Genomic DNA, 7539 nt, shown 5'->3' with positions numbered 1-7539 from the left:
GGCTTGCTGGGGTATCACAGTGTAAGGCAGGGAGCTGTGCAGCCTGAAAACCTCGTCAGAAGGGAGTGGGACATGGGTCCCTGCCCAGAGACAGCCCATGGCTAGAGGCCTGACATCTGACTGGGCACTCCTGGAGTAGACCACAGGGCAGGGGATACAGACTCAGTTGCCTCTTCATTCCCATTGATGTCACCTGGAGGTGTAAGTGCCCTGTGCTTCTGAAAGTCAGGCCCACAATGTTTCATGTGGGACCCTGTAACGGGTCGGGACTCACCCCAGCGGCACCTCCTGCTGGTGACTCTGGGAATTAGCTCTGTTCCAGTGGAGCGCCTCCTCCTGGTGGTGTCCCGTCCGTCGTTCTGTCCTCTGTTGTTGTCTTTGGACCCGCATTGCTGTGTGCTTGGTGGCTTCCTCTTCGAGGCCACTGCCTTCCGGCAGTGCCCCTTAGTCCATCTGCACCCCCTTCCAGGTGTCAGTGATCAGCAGTCCCACACCCCAGTCACTATGTCCAACCACCCTCTGAGTCCAATCCCTCCTGTCAGGGATCTGGCATAGCAATATGGCCGCTCCCTATGGCCAATGGCTGGGTGCACTGCAAGGAGTGAAGGGCGGGACCCAGGCCCGCCCTCTACTCTGGGTCCCAGCCCAGGGACCCTCTAGCGTCAGCCTCGCTGTCCTTCTCTCCCCTTCCGCTGTCTGTTTCCCTGGGCCGCTTCCCCTACGGCCCCTTGCACCCACTAGACCCTTCCCTTCAGGGCCTGCAGCCTGGCAGGCTATGGGTTCAAGCTCCCTAGCCTCCCCGAGCCTGGCCAGCACTGCGCTGTCCGCGGTGCTAGTCTCCTCCCTTGGAGACTGACCTTCCCCTGTCAAAGGCCTGGGACAGACTCACTGCTACAGCTCTGGGCAGGCTTTATATACCTCTGAGCCTGGCCCTGATTGGCTGTCTCTAAACTGGGCCCTGATTGGCTCACAATAAGCCCCTCTCTGATTGGCTCACAATAAGCTCTGTCTGCGCAGGCGCCCTGGCCTGCTGCAGCCCACTCTCACAGGGAGTGGGGCAGTCTGCCCCACTACAGACCCCGAAAGATGAGGCACCAAAAATTAGTGAACACTATTAGAGAATCTGGACCTAAATTATTTATGTAAATGCAAATTATATTTGAGATTGTAATGACATCAGCCAACCACAGAAACATGAGCTTACACCAGCATTTGGAAAGTTTTGAAAAGAACATCCAACTGCAAGAGTGCCATGGCAACGAATTGACATATATGATAAGAAGCTGAAATAATTAAAATACTAACCTGTAGAAGAAGGACACCTCAATGTTAGTAGGATGAGGAAATGGAAATAAGGAAGAGGGGAGAAACCCCTATTGAATATGCATGAGTCATAATGGTGTCAGCCTAACGTATTATAAAAGTTGCATCCCAGCCTGTGGGCAGTGGAAGAGAGAGAGAGAGCTGTAGCCCTTGGGAGGTGTCAGAAGGATAGCCACTGGTGATGATCAGGAAGGTGACGGTGATGAGGCAGACAAAGACTAACATTTCAGGTTGTCCTGCAAGGGATGGTGTGAGTATGTGGATGTTCAAATGTATAGTCTGTAGTCTCTTTATCTACCTTACTGAGTTAGAGTGTTTGTGACTTTGCTAAATGTATTAGTGAACTATGTGTAAATACAGAAGAGTTCATATTAGTGTGAGTGTTGCAACTGTGCACATCAAGGTTCCCAGTTATATAGTAATTTTAATAATACTGGGCCTGATCTTGGGACGGGAACCTGTCAATCCTCAAAGTGATAACTGGGAATTCTTAAGTAATCAATATAATTAATACACAATCTATAGATCCGGCTACAATAAATAGGTAATTATTAATTGAAATGGATATGTTTAGTGATAAAATATATTTTTGAAGCCTCATAAATATTCCTTGACAAAGGCCAGGAAGAGGTTAAAAAAATCTAGCTCTGGATCTTAGGGATATCTACAGTACCCATTGCCCCTGATCCTGCAAAGACTTCTGCACACATTTAACTTTGCAGATTGTGGGTAAATGCCATTGACTTCCATGAGACTATTTGTAGTACGTAAAGTTAAACATATGCATAAGTTTTTGTAGGAGTGGGGCCTTACTGCTGACTATGTTTTTTCAGTGCCTCTTAAGAATTTCTCTGTTTATTAAATATATAAGGAAAATGTAATGGAAAGCTCTGGATAATTTTCTTTTATTTAAGTGTTTAGGTATTTGGTCATAGAATTGTTTTTCCTGAAGAACACAGAATTAATTAATTTAAAAATAACTTCCTAGCAACAACCATGGAAGATCTCCATGTTGTCTGTTCCTTATTTTCTAAGATTTACTAAACTCTCTCTTTTACTAGTTTCTTTGTTTTGTTTTTCCAGACATGTATGTTTATCCATGGCTCAGTGATCACTGGTAAGGTTCAAAGATCCAGAGAGTAATTTCTCCTATTTAAAGAAAGACATATAAAAAGATACTGGCCTTCTAAGAACCATAAAGTGTTTGAGAAAAAGGAAGCTTCCTTTAGTAGTCAATTCTTGCATTATCAGGCAAGTTTTCTTAGACTCAAGGCTCTTTAGATTTGAATCCCTGACCTTAATATTTCTGTGATAGGATGGAGTTTCTCTTTCCTAGCAGGGGCGGCTCTAGGGATTTTGCCGCCCCAAGCATGCACTTGGCGTGCTGGGGCCTGGAGCCACCCCGTCTCCTAGAATGGATACAATGTGAAATACAGGTTTTGTAAACTTAAAATTTCTAGAGTTTTTGTTTTGTTTTGCTTGATGAAACATCCCTGTAAAGTTTCATTGGGATGGTTTTGGTTTTGGTTTTTTGTGGGGGAGGAGAAAGACTTGGTAGTACATCTGCTAAACCTTAACTCCAACTTAAGAAAGTTTATAGGAATTTCTTTGTTTTAAAAAAAAAAAATTATTCCTCAGTAATAGGGCTCCAACACTCACCCACTCATGCCAGATCCAATTTCCCCCAAACCTTCAAAACATTTAATATCCTCAGGTTAGATGTAAAATGTAAAATTTCAGGTGGATTAGTATAGTTTTCATGGTTTTCAGGTTAGGGAAGGAGGACAAAAAAATGGTCTGCTAATAGGAAGTCATCTTCAACTTTAAGAATGGATAAACAAGCAACTCTTCAAAATAATTTTCAAGAACTGTGAAATTTATTGTTTGCCAGGTGAAACTATTGTAAAAATAGTATTAATATTTTCTCAATCTATAAACATTTTACATTTACAAATCTCAAATAACATCCTGTTCTTTTAGTCTGCATAGGTGATATCGCCAGTATTAAACTAAATGCATCACAATAAGTTTCTAGCCCTCACAGTTACAGAGGAAAGCTTGAAAATGTGACTGCTAAAGGCTCTAAAACCAGAAGGCAAATAAATAGGTCCCTGATTTTATTTATTTAAAAAACTTATAACTTTTAAGCTAATCTCATGATTATTTGGGACCTGACTATGATTTTTGAATGCTTGGAGTTGGCAATACTGTTATGTGTGAATGTAACAATAGTACATCTATACGGATGCGTAAGATGAACATTACTTTCATATATTGGGTCAAATTATGGCCCTTTGAAAGTCAATGACAAGAGTTCATAGGGAACAGAATTTGTTCCAGAATCATTTATAGTAAATCACTCTCTCAATAATGTTTCATTCTCCATTATTCCCTATAAGTTAATTTACTAAAGAGTGGATTGATTTTGAAAACAGGGCTTTGATTCACTGCGTGTATTTAAATATTTAATCTACTGACAGGTCTTCTTCTTCTTCTTTTATTATTTGTATTACTGTAGTGCCTAGGAGCGCCAGTCATGGACCAAGACCCCATTGTGCCAGGTGCTGTACAAGCATAGAACAAAAAGACAGTCCCTGCCTCAAGGAGCTTACAATCTAAGCATAAGACAAGGGACAACAGATGGAGACAGACAGATGGGGGAGTACAAATAAACAGTGAGACTACATTGGTCAGCATCATAGGCTGTGGTCTTTGTACACCAATAGTTTAACTCTTATAATAAATAAACAGTTGCTTGCTTGCTTGCTTGTTTGCTTGCTGGTTTGCTTTTCCAATAAGGAGTACAGATAAAGAGGTGGGGTGAAATCCTAGCTCCACTGATATCAGGGGCAAAACTCCATTGACTTCAATGAAGCTGGGATTTTACCCCTAGTTCTTTTTCTTATTTCTGAGGAATGAGCCTTTTGAGAGGGGAGAGGGTTAGGAGACCATTGGTGGATTTCAACTGGTTAATGGTAGATGTGCTTGACTACAATTTTTGACTGTTATGTTGTAAAATCAGGGCCGCCCAGAGGGGGGGGCAAGAGGGGCAATTTGCCCCAGGCCCCGAGCCCCACAGGGGCCCCCACCAGAGTTTTTCAGGGCCCCCCGAGCAGGGTCCCTCACTCCCTCCGGGGGACCCGGCAAACTCTTGCACGGCCGGGCGCAGGAGCTGCTTCTGCTCCCGGTCTTCGCCGGCGGGGGGTCCTTCCGCTCCGGGGCGGAACGACCCCCCGCTGGCGAATTACCGCTGAAGACGGAGCTGGACCCGCCGCCGAAGCGCAGCCCGGTCTTCGGCGGTAATTCGGCGGCGGGGGGGCCCTTCCGTTCCGGGACCCGCCGCCGAACTGCCCCGAAGACCCGCGGCGGGGGCCCCCCTCCGCCGAATTACCGCCGAAGACCGGGCTGCGCTTCGGCGGCAGGTCCCACTTCGGCGGTAATTCGGCGGCGGGGGGTCCCCGCCGCGGGTCTTCGGGAGCACTTCGGCGGCGGGTCCCGGAACGGAAGGGCCCCCCGCCGCCGAAGACCCCGGGCCCCCGGAATCTTCTGGGCGGCCCTGTGTAAAATGAGTATTTGTTTTCACTCCATATGCACATTTTAAAACTGGTGCATTGAACTGACTTTGGCTTCTCAGGAGCTCAGTTACTCATGTGCATGTTCACATGGAATGGCGCCTGAGGCAGTTAGTGAAAAGGAGATTTTAGGTTTGAAAAAGACTGACAGACACTGCTAACACAAACCAAGCAATTCCATGTCTAAGTGGGAAAATCTGAAACCTTAGCCAGCAACTAAAGCAATGGTGTGACAAGTACTGGCAACCATAAGTGACTTTGCCTGATAGCCAAGTCGGGTCCAGATAATTGCCCTCTGTACAAGTGAGCAGACTTTTCCTGGCCAAAACCATGCACACATACATTCAGACACACAAATGTTAGACATACAGATTTGGCAGGTGTTTCTCAAAATTTGGCCCAGGTCAATAGCAGAGACAGGATAAGACCACAAGTATTGCTGGCTCCCAATCAGTTCAACAGACACTATGAAAATAGTATGACTACACTTCAACATGATCTTCCTTCCTTATCTATTTTCTTCTTGATTAACTGTAGGGAGATTTGTTTTGACTATTGAAATAAACTCAAGCAGGTGCAGGACTTAATTACAGTGCTTGATTGTGCACTAGGATGCTAACAAAAGGGAAACAATTTGCACACACAGACACACACACAGAGGCCTGATAGCAAGTGTTTTTGTGTTAGGGCAAATGTACTTCATAATTATTTTTGGGATGAGTTACTAGCAACAGTTTGGAGGTAAACACAATCAACAACATTGTTGTATCAAGCAGGCAAGCTACTAATAAGCTTCAACAGGACTTTATTTACAGTGTAAACCTCTTTACCAAGCTGCTACTGCACCCTCTGTAACTCTCACTCAGCCTCCTCAACTCCTCCCCCATTCCTTCCTGTTTTCTGTCCTTTCAGACTCCCAACAGCCAGTGCTTCCAGTTCTAATAATTACAAGCACATCTAAACACCACAAACATCCTGAAAGTGAAAGCAACAAGACCTGAAAATGAAATAAATGCTTACATGATTAACAATCGCCAGGAATCCTTTTGTGTTTGTATCTCTTGAATTGGAGTTCATATAAAAAAAAAGAGCACTGGAGAGTTAAAATTCAACCTGAGGATAATCTGCAGTTTGGTTCTAAGCAGTCTGATTGTGCTGAGATAGTCTCAGGTGGTTGAAGTAAAGCCTCTTTATCTGACAGAAAGTGCCTGGGAGTGGTTCAAAATATATGACTCTCAAACTAGAAAGCAAACATTAAATGTTAAAAAATGGCATGTTTATCTGACCAATTGAGCCTTTACAATGAAACACAACACAAAATGTTTTCAGTGATTGGATCCCTTCCTCTGGAGCATCCTGCCTCATTTGGTCTCACATAGACCAGATCAGTGCATGCTGCACACCATAGCTGGGTGGGTGAAATGGGATCAAGTGAGATGAGAAAGGAGGATTTTTATTTTTGGTGGGGATAGATCTGTTTTGGATATTGATCTTTATCTATTTTTGAATCTGTTCTTATAAAGGGTGCAAATAGCCTAAAATTTCAGATAGGCGTTTCCAATAATTTAGGAGAAATAAATAAAATACTGAACAGTATCAGTGCTGTAAAACTAGACAACGCCAACACAGTTAACTTTATATAGGAAGAGAATAACAAATAAATGAGGGTCACAGTCTGCTCTCATTTATATAAGTGAACAGCTAAAGTAATTCCATTGAAATCAATGGATTTATTCCAGATTTACACCATTGTAACCAAAATCACAATCTGGCCCGAAAGTGCGTATTGTCACCCAGAAGTGTTAGGGGCAGATCCCTAGTTAGGGTAAATTATTATAGTTCAGTTGACTTCCGTGGAGTTTTGACAATTTACGCAAGCTGGGGACCTGCCTTTTAGGTGATAACTGCCAATAATATCAATGGGAATCGCACACCCATATTCCCACTATGCTAAAAGTAGAATATCCTTTTTAATTCTGAAATGCTATAGCTGCCCTTGAAATATGACAGGAACCTTTGAGCATGGGAAAATAGTGTGTGTTTTTCTCCCCACTTGGTACTGCTGTTCACTACCAGAATCTGATGTGCTTATCCAAATTAAAGTGAGAGAAGCTAAAGGGCTTCTTCCCTTTCCCATTTAATTTCCAAATGCATTATCATGTCAGTTAGTCTCAGTATACAGACTCTGTGGAGATAAAAAGGTTCTAGCAAAGTGAACAGGAGTTGAAAATACTCCAGTGAGGTCAGTTTTTCATGTAAAGTAAACATAAACATTTCCCATCTGTGTTCAGAGGAGTGTTGTACCGGGATATGAGAACCAGAACACGGAAATCACTAGAAAAAGTGAAACAGTCTAATCTGTTTCCTTTCTCCAAGCTGAATGAAGTGCACAAAATAAACCAACCACATAGCTGGTGAAAAGTGAAGTAGATTTTTAAATCTATAATCTCAGACAGTGGTTCTCAAACTTTCAGATTTTGAGTACTTCCCTTAAAACGCAGAAGTAGTTGTCCCAACATTCTGTTCTGTTATAATGGAATCTGATTCTGATCCTATGCTAGACACCACCCCACATCCCACCTGACTGTGGCCCATGACCTGCCAAGGCCACACCTACCACACTTTGAGAACCACTGTTCTGAGA

General features: G+C 43.5%; 1 long non-coding RNA gene across 1 annotated transcript; it reads left to right on the top strand.

Annotated features, from left to right (window-relative positions):
- The first annotated feature begins 1054 nt into the window (after positions 1-1054).
- Positions 1055-4020, top strand: LOC120396501. Its single transcript, XR_005593184.1, has 3 exons — positions 1055-1573; positions 2407-2440; positions 3842-4020. It is a non-coding gene; the product is annotated as an uncharacterized LOC120396501 (long non-coding RNA).
- The last annotated feature ends 3519 nt before the right edge of the window (positions 4021-7539 follow it).

This window comes from Mauremys reevesii, linkage group 1 (genome assembly GCF_016161935.1).
Source record: "Mauremys reevesii isolate NIE-2019 linkage group 1, ASM1616193v1, whole genome shotgun sequence".
Lineage (NCBI taxonomy): Eukaryota > Metazoa > Chordata > Testudines > Geoemydidae > Mauremys > Mauremys reevesii.
This window is presented reverse-complemented; position numbering and strand designations above follow the sequence as displayed.